We start from the raw sequence: 18,532 nt of genomic DNA, 5'->3' as shown, positions 1-18,532 counted from the left end.
AAAAAAATCGAAAAATAATTATACATAAATTTTTAAAAGTTGCTTATCATATATCATATTGATATTTTTTCAAAACTTTATCGATACGATATTTTAAAAATATTCGACAGCCCTAGTCAGTACACTACCTTTGATATTTTTTCAAAACTTTATCGATTCGATATTTTAAAAATATTCGACGGCCCTAGTCAGTACACTACCTTTGCATGAATTTGATAAAATAATAGTAACATATCAGCCAGCTTCCATCTGAAGTGCACTATACTAACCTAAAGCGACATCTATTGTTGAGTATATACATGTAGTTTTATTCAACACTCCCGGGGACGAAACAAACCTCAATAACTATTTATTTACATATTTTTTTGCAAAATCACTAAGTGCCTTTAATGCATTTTAGAAATTTTTGTTAAACATGTTTGTGCCCATTGCTCGTATTTCTATATAGACTAGGTCCTAGCGTTTAGTGTCCACAATGTAGATTGTACGATGTACACACCTCTTCCATTTGAGTGGTTCTTTTCCTTGCTTATTTCGTACGGTTTAAGTCCAAGCTGCTGATGTCTGTTTTTTGTGGATTCCATCCTTGCTAGCATCTCAAGGCTTCACCGTTAGCACTAATTTGTTGTCTTTACTTGCACGTTTATTGTGGTTGTTAACCTTGCTAATTTCTACATGGACTATTGTAGTCGACGTTTTGGTTTGGTAACAAATAACGCTAAGAACTCTCTTATATTGTGTATAATATCGTGTATAAGCTAATTAGAATTATAATTGTCAGCATATTAATCAACATAAGATGAACATACAGATTCCATTCATTGGGCAACGGCTTGCTCCACATGCGAAGTGATGATGAAGCGATGATGCGTTGTTTTGCCATTGAAGCGAGTTTGATTCGTTTCCCAGTAACTTTAGCCTAACGTGGTCGTGTTCCCCTCACAGAGTACAGTTCTTAAGCAGTAAATTTACCAAAATGGCCGAAATGGGGAATGGAATTTTGAATTAAGAAGCGACTGTGCGACTGTGGTTATATGATGCTCAACGGTCCGCGACATCCAGAACAATCTATTTCCATACATACAATTTCAGCATTGAAGATATGAAAGTGGTTTACGTCTAAGCTATTGCACTCTCCTACCCAGACTTCGCGAATCTCTTTCACAGCCGACTGTGCCTACACAGTAGGTTTGTGAATTGGATAAAGCCGTTTATGTAAAGCAGGGCAAGTACTCTTATATTTGATTGTATGCCTGCATAGCAAGCAGTTCTGTCACCTAACAATATATCTTGTTTTCTGTTCGCATGAACGTAACTAGTGACTTACGTGCACACGACCTAATTTTTCCCTCATTACACATTTGTCTAGTTACGGACAGAATTTCACAAACATGAAATTCTTCATCTTCTTCGACATAGTCGAAGCTCAAGTTGTCGAAAATTTTGAAAATATTGTATCGATGATATTTGAAGTTTTGAAAAAATAGCAAAATGATATTTGATATGCAACATTAAAAAATCTATATATCAATATTTTTCGATTGTTTTTTTAAATTTTTGCAGAAAACGTTTTTCCCACAATAAATTTATAATCCGTCCAAAAAAAAAAAAAAAAAAAAAAAAAAAAAAAATTAAAAACATAATAAGAATAAGTATGCTTTAATTAATTGATAAAGACCGATACCAAGGGTGGATAGGCATCGTAATGCGATCTTCGATACTTCTGGCATAGCCACCTTATGAGAAATCTAAAAAATGATTGGATTGCTGTCCCGAGAAGTTTGTGGCAAGCTGTGGCACATCTCAAGCTCCCAGTATTCCTACGCCTCTAATTATCGCTCTACAATCTCAGTGGGACTCTTTTGTTTCCCGGTGAGTTTCTGCTTGATAAGCCCATATATACTCCTAATGTAATTAGTCAGTCCAAAGACTTTCCCGACAATGTGTAATATGTAGGAGTCATTTCATACATTTCACGTTAGATAAATATGAACAAGAAGAAGACGGACATGGAACCGCTGAACGAGTCGGAGAATAATAAAATCAAGTAGCCAAGTGAAAAAGCGAGGAAATTATCAAGTGAACTGGGCTAGCGCGCATAAGCAGAAGTCCGCAGTCAGATCAGTCTGTAAGAGTTGGCGCACTGATGTTTATCTTAATCCTGCAACTCTCAGAAATTCCTCCGGCAGTTCAAATCAGGTTAAAGCCATACGCAGACTGTGCGTGAGTGAGGGAGTGAGGGAGTGAGGGAGAGAGAGAGAGAGAGAGAGAGTCTCTCTGGGTATTTGAGATTTATATCAAATATTCTTATCACATGTCAATTTAGTTCCAGTTGATGGGCCGATGTCAAGCGCAAAGCAAAGCGCAAAGCCAAGCGGGATCAGCTGCTATTTTTCACGTTGCGGTTCATTCGACTCGAAAATTAATGATACGCACACAGTGAAACGTGGAAAGTGATGCTGTCAACAACACTTGTTGGATTCCACAGCAGCAAATATAGGGTACGACAAGACAGCAAACAAACACAGAGCCGAACCGAACCGAACCAAAACAAGCCGAACCGAGTTGAAGTGAAGTGAAGTGATTTCGGTTCAGCATGAGCCCAAATGCTGCGAATACCTCTAAGACATCAAGGCAACTAGCATAATGAAAATTGGAGCTCTGTAGGCCCGACTTCAATCGGGTACATCCCATCCCACTACCGTGGCATTTCGCCTACAGGCTATACTACGTGACCAGGCTAGTGGACTGAGTTGTTCCAGCCCAGTCCAGGCAAGATTTTGGGATCACTGGAGTGGAGTGGCTGGGTTACAGGTCACTCTGAAAAATTATCTCAATTACACGAACAAATCGCTTAATTCAGTAAGGCTGCAAATATAGTTCGCGCTGAGACGAAGACGAAAGGCAATCAGCTTCAAACGCTGCTGTACTGATTGAAGACAAATCGCTAGCCATTTTAGCGACTCTACTTGAATCTTCATCGAATCAATATTCTGATAATGCTTTATCCCCACAGGAACCGAGAACCTTTGTTACATCAGCAAATAATATTTCTTGTTATACCCTGAACCCATTGAAAATGGGAAATCAGCGTATAATGGTTTTTGTATGTAACAGGCAGAAGGAGGCGTGGCAGACCCCACAAAGTATATATATTGTTGATCAGCGCGACGAGCTAAGTCGATACAGCCCTGTCTGTCTGTCCGCCCGTCCGTCTGTCCGTCCGTCCGTCTGTCTGTATGTATGAACGCGTCGATTTCAGAAGATATAAGAGCTAGAGACTTCAATTTTTTTAATGTCCGTATATATAGCGCGAAAAAAGTTCATCCACAAGACAAGTTATTAAACAATTAAGTTCCCATAGTAAGCCACCACTGCAGCCAATGCGTGTTTATGCGTGCGTACGTACATATGTCTGTGTGTGTGCGTGTATGTGTGCATATGCAAATCATTATTGAAATATCAGTTGCCCGCAGGGTTCAGGGGATCTCGTAGTCGAGCAGTCTCGACTAGAGCTTTCTTACTTGTTCAAATTAAGTTAAGTGAGAAGTAAAAATCAATAGCTCATCCATCGTGTATTTCAAGTACTACAGACTTGTGCTTTAGAACATACGCACATTTAAACATTATGATTAAGTTCTCAACGTTTCATTAAGAAAGTCCGTCTACAAAAGAAATTATTCAACTCATAAATTCTCATACTATTCCCGCACTGAGCGTATCCCCACCGGAGTCGCTGCTAACTGCGCGGTTAGCAGAGCGCATGCATGCATATGCATGTGTGTATAAAAGAAGTGCAGAATGATTGGAGTGTCAGCTTGAATGGTTCAGGGTATCTCCTAGTCGAGCAGTCTCGACAGGAGCCTTCTTACTTGTTAATTTTGGATTAGATTGAGAGATTGACATGAGACTTAAAGGAAAATTAGAAATTTACAGTAAATGTCTTAAATATTAGATTAAAAACATAATTAGCTAATTACAAGCTACATTTTTCAACTCTATTCGAGCTCGGATATTAAGATATTATTAATGAAAATTTAAAGATCTTTCCTACTCTGATCACTGCTGAGATATATCTCTCTAAACTCAAAAAGTCAAACCCATTAAAGCTGAATGTGTGTTAGCTGTTGGGCTGGTTCAATGAGCACCTTTAAGATTAGTTTTCTATTCTCTTCAATCCAATTTTACATAGTGTCAACTGAAAAGAGATTTTTACACCCTGAACCCATTGAAAATGGGAAATCAGGGTATAATGGTTTTGTGAAAAAAGTATATAACGGGCAGAAGAAGGCGTGGCAGACCCCATAAAGTATATATATTCTTGATCCGTATGAGTGCGTCGATCTCAGAAGTTATAAGAGCTAGACAGCTGAAATTTGGCATGCATACTCATGTGTACCATGCGCAGTACAAGTTTATAATATTTTTTCGATAACTCATCCATTACCTTTTTTAATCGAGAATAATCGCAAAAATTGATTTTGTTTTTTTCAGCCTAATTTGAACACTTTTAGACCTAGAGACCAGATTCCCGATTTACTGTGTATATACAGTTGATCAATACGAAGATTTTGAATGATTGGAATGTCAGCTTGAATGGTTCAGGGTATCTCTTGGTCGAGCAGTCTCGACTGGAGCCTTCTTACTTGTTTTTTATAAAAACATGTAGATTTATTAAAACGAGAAATGAAATAAACAAAATTTGTATTCTTTCGGGCGGGCGGTGTATTCCAATAACAATTACGGTGATATTGCAGACGGACGGACCGCCTCTTTCATACATTTTATCAAATCCAATATACCTTGGTATTATCACTGTCAATGAGTTCAGAATATAAATATAAAATATGAATAATATATTGAAATATTTAACGCTTCAACAAAGCATTTAAACGCATTAGTTCCGATTGACTTGTTGATGATCCTGATATACCAAAATAGTATATGCGTGAACCGGTCTCCACTGAGATACTATAGCTCATATATATGTGTATACATATACATATATGTAAATATAATACTTGGACTTGATTCATTTCAGACTTACAAGCTATAGATACCCAGCTGATCTGATGTCCGTGTCTTTCGTACAGCCCTCAAGCACACCCACTCACCCATCTAAAACAAAAGCTTACAAATGTGCTGCCAGTGTGTCTGCCAATTACTAACCGAATATAGTATAGCCGGAGCAATCGAGAGGATACACGCAGGCAAAAATTGTGGAATTTCAGCTAGGGTGTAGAGTTCACAAAATTTGATGTTGCTGCTGCTGAAGTTCCCTTCTTCCTTTTCCAAGCCAATGGTTAATTGCCCAGTCAACTGGCAGCAAACATCTACGGCAGAAAGAGAGAGAGCGAGACAGTTCGGCTAGAGCTGGGCTCTGGGTTGTGGGCTCTGGGCTCTGGGCTCTGGCCCTCAGTGATGACGGCCATCCACCGCAGTCGCGGCCAAATCCTCATTGAAAATGTCGTCATAGCCCATCGTCATCTTTATCCGCAGTCTGGGCGCATCGCATTGTTATATATAAATGATTGCTCCGTTGTTCATTATTGCGTTCAAAGAAAACAATAATGAAACAGGGCATTGTTCGCTTCGGGCATGCCCATCCATGCCCATCTATATATATACACACATTTACATAAATACATAAATAAATAAATATATACACATATATATATGTATAAATATATAAAAAAAAAGTATATATATATATATATATTTATTATATTATAAGCCCTACAAGTCAGTGCTTAAATTTAAGATAGTTTATATATATATATATATATATATATATATATATATGTGTATATGTATACATGAAATATATACATGATTTTTTCCAGGGATGGACAGCAATAAATGGGAATACCCACTGCTAATTTAACTTTATCAACAGAGTTACGCCCTCTTCGACATAGGCATCGACAGAGGCATTAGTATTAGCATTCGCGTTTAAAGAACAGAAATTCGTGCGGCTCACCAGAAAACACGCACGCGTGCACATACACACACACACCCTTACAGCTGAGTGATAGGATGGGGTGGGGTGGGATTGGTCGGGGTGGGTAGGGCTGGCCGGCTGTCGGCAGTCGGCACTAAACACCTCTTTAGTGCTGAACATTGAGCCCTTACGCTGCCATAATATACACGCACACATATATGTAGGTTTATGTGTATATATGTATGTTTTTTTTTACATATATATGTATGTATGTATATAAAAAGAGTCTGGCCTGTGTTTGGAATGGGTATCCCTTTGATTGTTTTTTGGGATTTTCATTATTTCATTTCAACGATTTTGAATTCAGAAAAATTACCGTAACAGTTGTTATACAATAATTTAATTTCTTTCTATTTTTTTTTTAGAAGCCCGATTTATTCATATGAATGAATCAGCCGAACTCTATAGCATTATCGATTTCGTCTATTGAACACTCCCTGTCCAAGGACATTATAGTGTTAGAGTTAGCAAGGCTTCAGTGCCAAGACAATTCTCAATTCCGTTTTACAGGTCCAATATAGGTAGGGAGCTGGCAGGACTCGAAGAGATTATATTATGATTGATTAGGATTGGAGCACACGCCTCATAGCTGTCACTCAATATCAGCTCAATATCAAATGCCCGATGCTATCTAGGAACCACCTGTGCGCACCTGTACCCCTCTGTAGTGGTTTGCTGCCTGGCGCTGTTCCCTTCAGTAATGCTCTATTAGTTATGACATGATTCCCAATGGCACTTCGACTGATGCTTATCCTGATGCATAATGATGGAGTGATCAGCCAGGCAGGACAGAGTCTGGACAGGCTCTGGACGGACTTTACAGGCAGCAGCGCCAGCTGCATCGCATCTTTCGCTTGCTGATCGCGACATTGACTTCTGATCAACGATTCTGAAAGCCAACGTAAATAACCAAGGGACTGTATAGCCCTATACAATATATTAACAATTACAATATGTTAACCGACTTTGTGGTAAACTTGGCCTTTGACTTTGAATGTGAAATTGAACTGTTGACCATTTGCAGCAGTATTTTTAGCTATTTCCGTTGCTCCAAACGATGCCATTTGAAAACAAGAATTGAATTTTCGCATTGACTGCAAGAACAGCAAAGAATCTGGATAAGGAAGCCGTGCAATGGTTCCGGCGCTGTTTCAATTTCTGGGAGTTTTTCTTTTCCTGAGGAGCACCACCCCGATCGGCTCATTTTTAAATTTAAGGGCATGGCAGAGCGGGTATTCTTTGTCCAATGTACCAATGACCACTTTGGAATGTGCTGTAAGTGCTCGATTTACTTGTTGACGTTGTCGGTCAATTCCTCTGCGGCTGTTGACTACGAATCTGCGCGCTTCTCTTCGTTCTAATTGTCTTTGCTGGCTTCGCTCATCTCGCGCCTATTTTATTTGTGATGCACTTAGCTGCGCCATGCTCACATGTGATTCAAATCAATACATGAACCATTTCTTCTTGCACTTCGAAGATTATTCCTCTGTTCATTGCAGTGTGGGCAATGTAATGAGAATGTATTTGTTAAATAACTTATTTTGCAGACATACATACCTACCTGAAGTTTCGAAATATTTTGCATAAAATAAATTTCTGAACGCATACATAAATAGTTGTTACAGTATTTGACAGGGTTGGACAACAAATGTTTGACATGTAATATACAAATGAGCGTTTATTGAAATGATTTAGTATAATGAATACACATTTCTGAACGCACGCGTAATATTTTTCAATCTTTAAAAAAAAACTCATAATAACAGTTTATTCATCTATTTTAAATAGTTCTATGAACGCATGGCTAAATGTCAATCATTACATACAGATTTTGACAAAAAAAAAATTTGACAGCTCCGAAATTAAAGAACTTTTAGGGAAAATAACGCATTTTTCAAGTATTCGTCAATTTTTCAGTATTTTAAAAATATATTCTGCTATTCGGGGCGGAGACTAATCCAACAAATCAAAAACCATGAAAATTGGTTCAGCAGATCTCGAGTTATAAGTGTTGTAATAAACCAGACTTTGTTTTATATATATAGATAGTTAATCACCGATTGATGCCAATTCAAGCTCGAATCTCACGTATCATCATCATTCTTCATTATCATCATCAGCATCAGCATCATCATCATCAACATCAACATCAATATCATCGTCATCAGCCACATCAGCACATACACATCCCGGTAATCAGAAGAACTCGTGTAATCCTTAATTCATGTACACCTACACCTGCACACACACACACACACAGAGCTTAGCCTACGCTGACCACCTACTTATCCCCTTTTACACGTGCATTGATTATATATCTCTCATTCGCTCTCTCTCTCTCTATCAGTCGCTGTGAGCAAATTTGTTGTGTGTTTGTTTGGGCTTCTGTATTTATTGTCTGAAATGACATTAAGTTAAGTTCTTCGTATGCTTAGCCCATAGCCAACCGTCCATGTAATTAATTACATTTGGCCTGGCTACACCTCCATGTATGTATGTACGTATGAATGTATGTATGTGTGTGTGAGTGTAGGTGTCTGAGTGCATGTGTGTGTGTGTATGTAAATATGTCTTATACACGTACATATTAGTATGGCATATTATTTGACGACGAAACCCAACCCAATCTAAATCTGTCAATCTCTCTCAGTCCCCCTACCCCCACACCCAAATCCTTCTCTCGCTCTCACTCTATCGATATGCCTGATTTACACAATTGGTGCTTGTCTGGTCTAGCACTTGATAATTGGCAGCCAGGCGACCATCGATCGATAACAATAAAATTGTTAAAAGCGCAAAATGCCGCAAAGTGTGTAATTTGTTAAAGCTGGGCGAAGCAGCAATACGGCCCAGGCTGTCCCGCTATCCCCTGCTATCCCCTGCCCTCACCGATGGCCAGGCTGCCCAGGCAACCCGTGCAACGCGTTCCAAATATCTCTATTTGAATTCATCAACGGCGTGTTTAAGCAGTTTGTCAGCGACACGTGGCAGAGCGACGACTGTGCCTTTCTAGTTCGTTGGCAACAGCAGGCGGTTAATTTGTTCCCTGCCCAACGGACCCGGTATATGCCGGGTATATGCCGGGGAGCTGACTACGACTGTGTGCCGATGACGTAAAGCCTCACGAGCAGCAGAAGCAGCAGCAGCCGCGTCATCATAACGGAGCAACTGAGCAACTGAGCAACTGAGCAACTGAGCAACCGAGCAACCCCCCAGCTATAAGAATTTCCAACTACCAGCGAGGTGTACTAAATAGAGATTTAGACGCCTGAGTACCGACTGCAAATGGTCACCCACTTCTTTATGACTTCGCCATATGAGAGTCAGCGCCAATCTTGGCATGGAACCACTCGATTCAGGTTCATGTGCATTTATCCATAATTTGTAGTTTGTAAATTGTTATGCACTGCGTATGCTTCTTAAATTTGTCCCTTGCGTACTGTCATTTATTATAATGTCAATCGAAACCCTTTTCCCTGCTCTACCGTACGACGTCGCATGCGCCCGATTCGCACGCTTCCTCTCCTCGTCTCAGAAATGAGGAGCTCCTGCGCACTTCAGCCTAACGCCGATTCCGTGAGAGCTAGTGGGCGTGTGATCAACCCAACACACTGAACCTTCACACGCTCATGCACACATGCATGCATGTATGCACCTATACATGTAAGACTGTGAGCTTGAATTTGCCTTCGACTACAAATAACAAGTAAGACTCTAGTCGAGACTGCTCGACTGGGTGATACCCTGGGCCCTCCAAGCTGACATTCTAATCTTGCATCCACACGCTCTGCTGACTGCGCAGCTAGCAGCGACTGCGCTCGGGCTGCGCTGCAGTGTGGGCAATATTATGAGAATTTACTTGTTGAATAATTTCTCTTGCAGACGGACTATCTTAATGAAACTTTCAGAACGTGATCATAATCTTCAAATGTATGCATATTCCGAGGCACAAGTCTTTAATTCTTGAAATACGTTTCTTACAAATTTGGGGCGAAGGGGCCGTGGTATCCAAAATCTGTAAATTACAAAATCTTCGTATTCATGAAATGTATATACACTTGCCTCCTTCTGACTGTTGATTGGAGTTCCAATTAGCATTGCTTAGCACTAGCGCGGGAGCCTGTAAGACTATATACATGTAAATATGTTCGCTTCGACCAGTGTCATACTCATACATATTTTCTGGGGTCTGCCACGTTCCTATCTGCCTTTCATACGTTGTAATAATACTCGATTCGCATTTTAGATTTACTGCTAAACGGAAAAATAATTATTATTTGAATCTACCTGATTAGAAATACATGGAACAACAAATTACTATTCAAAATAAGAACAAGGAAGAAAGCTCTAGTCCAGAAGGCTCTACTACGAGGTTATTCTTCGCACCTTTCTGCTTACACAAGAAACACACACACAAACTCACAGACACATATAGGCACGCACGCACGCATAAACACGCATGGGCTGCAGTGTGGGCATACTATGGGAATTTAATGCCATATTTAATAACTTTTCTTTTGGACTTTCTTTCAGATCGTGATTGGATATAGGGGTGGGAAGAATTTTTTAAACAAAAATCGAAATTGTGTAAGGTACATTTACAAGATGCCGACTATAGATCTAATGATGTGACGGATATAAATTTGTTACTGACTTTCGATAATGTTTTGTCGATAACAAAATAACGGAATGAGTTATCGATATTTGGAGATAAACTCTGCGTTATATATACGGACATTCTAAAAGAATGTTTAAGTCTCTAGCTCTTATATCTTCTGAGATCGACGCGTTCATACATACGGACAAACGGAAAGACGGACGGACGGACAGTCGGACAGGGATAAATCGGCTCAGCTTGTCACCCTGATCGACAATATATATATTTTATGGGGTCTGCCACGCCTCCTTCTGCCTGTTACATACATTTCAACAGAACCATTAAACCCTGATTTCGGATTTTCAATGCGCATATATAGGAATGACGGAAACAAAAAAACGCGACTTGTAAAAGTCAAAAGAGAAACAAAATTTGTGTTAAATAAATAATATAAATTCATAAAATGCGAGAGCATAAAATAATACAAAAAGCAATGCAAACTAATCGAAAAGCCAGGCAATAAATAAATCTATGTCGGGCGGTAGCTTTTGGTAAGCAAATATTACGAATCAGATTCAACACGCTCCTGATTCTTAATTTCCCGTGCACACGCACATAGTCCAACCAGCCACCCCCGGTGCAAAGAAACCAGTTAACGATGCATACATAACCAACGCGTCTAGAATTGGTGCCGCCCCAACGGACTAGCGGCAGGACGTCTGGCCTCTGTGATTGTGCGCAGTTATTTAAAATAATATTTCCGTATCCGGCAAGTAATACGCGACGCGTGCAGACCAACATCTGTAAGCAGCCAGACCTAAAGAGCAGGCTTTGAGTGAACCAGGCTATTCCAAATCCAACTCCAATTCCATTTATATGAGGGGTTCTCTCATCGCTGCTCGGAACTGCTCACTTACTTAACGAGAACAACTTCCAATCTAATACAGAATTTACATCGCGTTAATAGAGTTCATATTGCCTTGTCTCTCAAATCAATATCAAACGCTTAAGAAACCACAGTCTGGACTAGGCTGAAGAGCAGAATAGAAGCGCCACCAGTGCGTAGTGGTGGGCCAAGGGGGCGTGATATCCAAAATCTGTACTTGTCACGTAATTCTTTTCCTCACATTACATTTGATGTCTCTAGTTCCAACAGTATTTAAATTGTCGATAAAAAAGAAATGCTATGAGCAATCTAAAATATCTGATAAACTTGTACTGCGAATGGTATACACGAGTGTACATGTACATTCCGTTTTTAATACCCTGAACCCATTTTCAATGGGGAATCAGGGTATAATGGTTTTGTTGAAATGTATGTAACAGGCAGAAGGAGGCGTGGCAGACCCCACAAGTATATATATACTTGATCACGGTGACGAGCTGAGTTGATTTGGCCCTGTCCGTCTGTCTGTCCGTCTGTCCGTATGTATGAACGCGTCGATTTATATATACATATATAGAGCCATTACGCCTTCTCACAATACACAATAACAACAATTAAGAGAGTATATATTGTATAAAAAGTATATATATATATAATATATTTTGTTTACTTTAGGGGTAGGCGCGCCTCGGCTTAGCTGGTCTGAGCTCCGGTCACCCCTTAAGTAAGGCCCGTCCCTACATCTGCCTAATAAACCCTCGCGCAGTCCCATTGTGTGGAGGAGAGGTACTCGTACTTTCGGCTACTCGTATCTGTGTCTCTCTATCTATTCAGTATTGAGTATGCAGTGTAACTACTTTGACCTCTATTGTTGTATTAGTTATTATATGTTCGAGTTTTCTCTTCAATCACTCCGCACAGTCTGTCTGCGGTTTTTTGGTCTTTGTTGTATTTACCTAAGCTACATTTTGTTCAATCTCTTCCTTTCTCCTTTTCATCTCATTGTGCTGCATATACTTTTCTTTTTTCTATATTCTATTTTATATTCTCTATTCCCTATTTGTTTTTTTTTAATAAGCTCCTGACTGACGCTGACGTTACCATTGCGGCCAAGTCTGCGGCTTATTATTATCGTGGACCTAAGAAGGAACATCTTTTGATCCCAGATCTCAGATCACAAAAGCCAAGTGAGAGGGACCTAAGCTAGTTTCCAGAAATATGTACATAGGTGCTTCAAATAGTATTTATTAATTAAACTAAACAGTCCTCTTCTGCAAGATTTTGGATTTTTTTTTACCTAGAGGTATGTTTGGGGTTCGTGGTGTTCTTTTGTTCTTGTGTTCTTGTGTTGTTTTTCCCTTTGTCTGCCGAAGCAAAAATACAATGCTTAACGTAATGTAGACATTCTCTCTTCTCTATCCATCCCCTGTGTCTCTCCCTTCCTCTCTGACTGTTGGCACCTCTGGACCGTTTAGAGTTAGTTGTTGTTTGGTTTGTTGACAGCCGTAATCAATAGGCCAGCCTACCAAAAGTCGGAGTCCCCTTCCCCTGTCCGCATGCTTAAAACCCGTGCCACGATACCATTCCCTTTGTTCTTTCATTCACTTTCGCTGTCTTTTTCAACTCGTGCTTCTCGAATTGGAATTCGAATGCATTTCAAATATAATGATAGTCCTTCGATTAATCCATGATCTTGGAATTTATTTATGCAAACATGTTATATATTTAAATATTAATTATTTTATTGCGTTCTGTGTATGTGTTTCTTTTCTTATCCTAAACTCATTGAAAATGAGAAATCAGGTTATAATGGTTTTGTTAAAATGTATGTAACAGGCAGAAGGAGGAGTGGCAGACCCCATAAAATATATATATTCTTGTTCAGGGTGAGAAGCTGAGTTGATCTAGCCCTGTTCGCGTCGATCTCAGAAGGTATAAGAGCTAGAAACTTCAAATTTTGTTTAAAATGCCCTATAAATAGCGGGCTTATCGATTTCATAGCCAGAACTCATACGGTTATTTGGTTATCGATTAAAAACATTATCGAAAGGTAGTTATAAGATTATATATATCTCCTACATCTTTAAAACTAGATTATATATTCAGATAAATTTTATACAATTTTGATTTTCGTTATGTTTTGGATACCGGAATCCCCAGTGAAGGCTAATGCCAGTGTGGCTAATTGTGAAAGACTTGGTACTATTTTTATACCCTGAACCCATTTTCAATGGGAAATCAGGGTATAATGGTTTTGTTGAAATGTATGTAACAGGCAGAAGGAGGCGTGGCAGACCCCACAAAGTATATATATTCTTGATCAGGGCGACGTGCTGAGTTGTCCGACCAGCTGTCCGTCTGTCTGTCCGTCCGTCCGTACGTCTGTCCGTATGTTTGAACGCGTCGATTTCAGAAGATACAAGACCTAGAGACCTCAATCTTTTTGTAAAATGTCCGTGTATACCACGCGGATATCGAGCTTTGCTTTAAAAATCGATAACTCATCTCGATATTTTTATCGATAAAAACCTTATCGAAAATCAGTTATAAAATTATATCTCCTACAACTTTAAAGCTAAAGTCTCCAAATTTTTAATGTGGATTTATATGCAATTTATACAATTTTGGTTTTTGTTCAATTTTTAATTCACCCCCACCCCTATATCCACCCCTCACTCACATATTTGAAAAAGCGTATCTTAAAAACTAGCGACTTGTGCTTTGGCAAATACATGTATATCCGGGTTATGATCAAAAAAAGTTATTAAACAATTAAGTTCTCATAGTAAGCCCACACTGCAACCAATGCGTGTTTATGTGTGCGTGCGTATGCCTGTGTATTAAGGCGTGAGGTTTTGGGTTCGAGCCCGACTTTTAGAGCAAGGCGATATTGATATTTTTTGCAGTTCTTTGCGAAATTTACTAATTTATTAAATTTAAGTGCCAATATTTTAAAGATTTGTATTTTTACTAAATTGACAGACATGAAAAGACTAATCAAATTAATCGCTTAGAAAATGGACAACGCGTACGCAGCTTTCTTATGCATTCTTTTCCTATGGTATTTAAGAAATTATAATTGCTTAACTACTTAACTCTACTTAACTACTGTGTAAGCAAATACAGTAGAATCCGGTTATAGCGACGCTCAAGGGACCGACGACTTTACGTCTCTATACCCGGAGGACGCTTAACCCAGAAGAAGCAAGAAAAAATTGTTAAATTTTCAAATCAAAATAAACAAATTTTGTACATTGAATTTAATAATATGGTATAGAAACATTTGAATGACGTCGGCATTGCAGTTTGCCTCTCTCTCTATCTTAGCAGCATTTGTGTCGCTGCTACGCACCCAAGCAAGGGTACTGATCACTGATAAGTAAATGCATATGTATATACATTTCTAAAAAGTCTCTTTATGCATAAAACTTTTTTTTATTATTTTGCTGTATTTTTTCTTCGGCGCATCGTAATAGCCAGTGAATGACTGAAATTATCAAAAATATCGTCGGTTTGTCGTCAAGCAGAAAGGCTCTAGGAATTATTGAAATACCAGTTGCTCAAAGGTTTCAGGGCACCTCGTAGTCGAACCGTTTCGACTAGAGCTTTATTACTTGTTGATGCTAAAGATACGAAATTCGTAATACATACTGGGGTTCAACCCAGGACCAATCACAATTAGACAGCTAAGTTAGTAGAGGCCTCCTCTAACGATGATTCAAAGATACCTCTTACTCATTTTGTTTTAGGTGTAACACATTAAAAATACCCTGCAATTTGCACAATTTTTCAGCGTATTTCAAAATTTCGAATTTTCATCTCATTAATAACTCTTCTTGTGGATGTACCTTCTATCCATAAGAAAAGTTATTAAACAATTAAATTCTCATAGTAAGTGCACACTGCAGTGTGGGTGTGTGCGAGTGTTGTGTATGCGTGTGTGTGTTTGTGTGTGTTTTTTTTTTTTTTTTTTTTTTATATTCATTTATTGACAAAATAAAAAAATTGCAAGTTGTGTGGTGGCTAGGATAGCGCGCGGTGCTTGCGGGACGGCCGTAAAGCATTGCTTCGCAAGCACTATGCGCTACCTTAGCCTGGGACAGCTCGTCTTCTCAGTCGCTCGACTCTGCGGAGCTCCATAATCACTGTGGCCGCGAAGGTGCTTGTTAGTTCCCAAGCTTCCTCCGATTCCAGCATGGCGTTGACTAAGTTGTCCGCTCTGATGGAGCGGCCCACTGCCTCTTCCAGACGACGCCTCTCCTCCAGGAACCGTCCACATTCGAAAAGAATGTGGTTGGCGTCTTCCACATGTCCTCGCTCGCACCAGGGGCACTCGTCAGATTCCTCGTGGCCAAAGCGCTTCAAATAGCTCCGAAAGCATCCATGACCCGAGAGGATCTGCGTAAGGTAGAAGTTAACCTCGCCATGTTTGCGGTTAACCCATGGTTCAAGCTCCGGGATGAGCTTGTGCGTCCACCGCCCTTTAGCTGAGCTATTCCACCTTCTTTGCCATCGTGCGATGCTGTTCGCCCTGACAGCGTTGAGTCGCGTAGGCCCGTGCGTGTGTGTGTGTGTGTGTGTGTGTGTTGTGTATGCGTGTGTGTGTGTGTGTGTGTGTGTGTGTGTCTGCGTGTGTCTTGTGTAAGAAAAAAGACGCGAAAAATGATTGAAATAGCTATTGCTCTCCGAGCAGGTTCAGGGAATCTCGTAGTCGAGCAGTCTCGACTAGAGCTTTCTTACTTGTTATTTACTAGTTTTAGAGCTAGAAACTCCACTAATCCCGACTAATTTGCTGACAGTATCCTCCTATGATTTGCACAAACAATCAACATATGTATGTATAGCATTTGGGCAAATCGGGAAATAGGTTGTGAATCAGTATTCTGCAGTCGGTAACGCCCAACTGCAACGTTCTTACTTTTTTGTAATGGATACAGGCTGTATATATTATACATTAGCGGGATATACTATAAATATTACGTAGCTCAACTTATAGTAAGAACAACTGAAATTTAAGAATATTATACATATTACATTGTGAGTCTATTAGTCTATTGGAAATACCCACTACAATTACACCTGACAAGAATGTAATATAATACAAATTAACATTATTCACACATTTCACAAAAACCAAAAAAAAAAAAAAAAAAACTGAAATATAGCAAAAAATTCTGATTCGTCACCTTTAGAAAATGGTCCATGAAATTTCTACCACATTTTAAGGACCAGGCCAGGAATTTCGCTTTGAAGAAGGCAACGGCATTCCTTTTGTGTGTGCGAGGGTGTGCGCGCGAGTTTCTCAGTCTGTATGTATGTGTGTGTGAGTGTGTTGATGCGTGTGACTTCAAAAATCCCAAAAACGTGTCGGCCAGCATGTTGAAATTGACGTTCCTCTTCAACCATCCATCCATCGTGTAGTCCCCAGTCGCGTAGTTCGCAGTCGAAATCCGGTATGAAAAAAGGAGTATGGGCATTACGAGTGCTTCGTAAGCTAAGGCACAAGTTCCGTTAAGGAAATGAGGTTTGAGTTGCGATTTGGGATGCTTACGCAATTGAGGGTGGAAACGGCTTATGATATGGCACAATTTTTAGCATTGTATAGACCGTTCGATTTGCTGTTGCTGATGATGCTGTTGTTTTTGTTATTATTGTAACTGTTCTGTGTTGCTGTTGCTGTTGTTGCTTTAATTATTATTCTTCTTGCTGTGCGACAAAGCGACGCCTTTATGTAAGTGAAATGCAGTCTTATTTAGCATTTTATTATATAACGATAGCAGTAATTTAAACTATCCAAATAACAAAATCTGTCTGAATATATAGAAAAATTTGACAACACTAGAATGGCGCATACAAAAACTTAACAATTACTACTTTAAAAAAATAAAATTAAACTTATAAAATTTTGAAATTAAATTTAAACCGAATTTAAATCAATAATAAAAAAAGTCAATAAATATGCTAGCAATTACTAAATCCAAAATAAGGAATTTCAACTTAATCAAAATTAAACAAGTAAGAAAGCTGTAGTCGAGACTGTCCGACTACGAGATCCCCTGATCACACATGCACACACGCACGCATAAACACGCAGTGGCTGAAGTGTGGGCCTACTATGGGAACTTAATTATTTAATAACTTTCCCTTTCGATAGACTATCTTCATGAGATTTTAAGATCGTGATTATAATATGGAAATACATGCATTTGCCATGAGATACGCCTTTTACAAATTTATGGGCGAAGGAGTTTATATAGTGGGGGGTATAATAAAAGTCGAAATTCTTTAAAGTACTTATAAACTAACATTTAAAATTTGTCGATTCTAGCTCCAAAGATATAGAAGATAAAATTTTAGAACCGATTTTTAATACGGGTTTAAATCGATAAAAATAAGGGAATAAGTTATCGATTTCTCGAGATAAAGTCAATATCCACTCTATATATCCAAGTCTAAGCCTCTTATATCTGAGATCGGACATACGAACAGACGGACGGACAGGGCTAAATCGACTTTAGCTAGTCGCCCTGATTTGCCACGCCTCCTTCTGACTGTTACATACATTTCAACAAAGCCATTATAACCTAATTTCCCATTTTCAATGGGTTCAGGGTATACAAAACCAAATGAAATAAGAAATACAAACGAAAAATTAAAATGCAAGCAAAAATTTAAAATATGAATACAGAAATACACTAATAGAACATAATTTAAATGGTCATAGACAAACACACAAAAATTATAAAAGTGCTTAGCAATTTTATGGTAATCTTTGGATTTAACAACTCAGTTGAGTGACAATATTCGATCATACCCATGCATAAATTAGTTGCTTTACTCACAATAATTCATATATTTTTTGCAATAGTACTTTCACGTTATAACAACGCTGATCTGGCTAACTTAATTGTGTATGCACATCTTCAGTTGGCTTTTCCTGTTATTGATGTCATTAATGTCTACATAGAGACTGTTCATATAAGTTGTACAACTAAACAAATGAAAAAATACACACATATATAAATATATATATAAATATGTATATATA

At 38.8% G+C, this 18,532-nt stretch overlaps 2 long non-coding RNA genes across 2 annotated transcripts; both read right to left on the bottom strand.

Moving 5' to 3' along the window:
- Positions 1–9,940: 9,940 nt before the first annotated feature.
- LOC122756750 lies at positions 9,941–10,432 on the bottom strand. The gene is made up of 2 exons (XR_006356597.1): positions 10,177–10,432; positions 9,941–10,121 (listed from the first exon to the last, which is right to left on the bottom strand). It is a non-coding gene; the product is annotated as an uncharacterized LOC122756750 (long non-coding RNA).
- A 5,731-nt stretch (positions 10,433–16,163) lies between these two features.
- LOC122756739 lies at positions 16,164–18,460 on the bottom strand. Its single transcript, XR_006356578.1, has 3 exons — positions 18,327–18,460; positions 17,036–17,209; positions 16,164–16,978 (listed from the first exon to the last, which is right to left on the bottom strand). It is a non-coding gene; the product is annotated as an uncharacterized LOC122756739 (long non-coding RNA).
- Between the last annotated feature and the right edge of the window lie 72 nt (positions 18,461–18,532).

Source organism: Drosophila mojavensis, unplaced genomic scaffold, assembly GCF_018153725.1.
Source record: "Drosophila mojavensis isolate 15081-1352.22 unplaced genomic scaffold, ASM1815372v1 contig_151, whole genome shotgun sequence".
Lineage (NCBI taxonomy): Eukaryota > Metazoa > Arthropoda > Insecta > Diptera > Drosophilidae > Drosophila > Drosophila mojavensis.
The sequence above is the reverse complement of the archived record's forward strand: the minus strand, read 5'-3'. Positions and strand labels throughout refer to the sequence as shown.